Here is a 316-nt window from a genome sequence, read left to right as displayed (position 1 = left end):
CCGTTTGGACTATATCCTGCTGTCAGAGGCGATTTACGAACGCTTCTATGACGACTCCGAATATTTCCTGCCAAAGCATGACGGCGACCACCTAGCCCACAGTGTACGTCTCAAACCTGGATCACAGTTGCACGGCAAAGGGTACTGAAATTATCACGCTGTCTTCTCGATTACCCATTGGTGGTATCCGCGATCGAGAAGGAAGCAGAGATGGCCCGCGATCAATTGCGCACCGCTCGAAAACCGGGAAAGAATTGAGAGAAGTGGAAGAAAAATATTAAGCGCCAATTGCAAGGTTTGCAAAAGAAGCTTCGGA

The sequence above is a fragment of the Plasmopara halstedii genome, assembly GCF_900000015.1.
Source record: "Plasmopara halstedii genome assembly, contig: Scaffold_614, whole genome shotgun sequence".
NCBI classification, from domain to species: Eukaryota; Oomycota; class Peronosporomycetes; order Peronosporales; family Peronosporaceae; genus Plasmopara; species Plasmopara halstedii.
The sequence above is the reverse complement of the archived record's forward strand: the minus strand, read 5'-3'. Positions refer to the sequence as shown.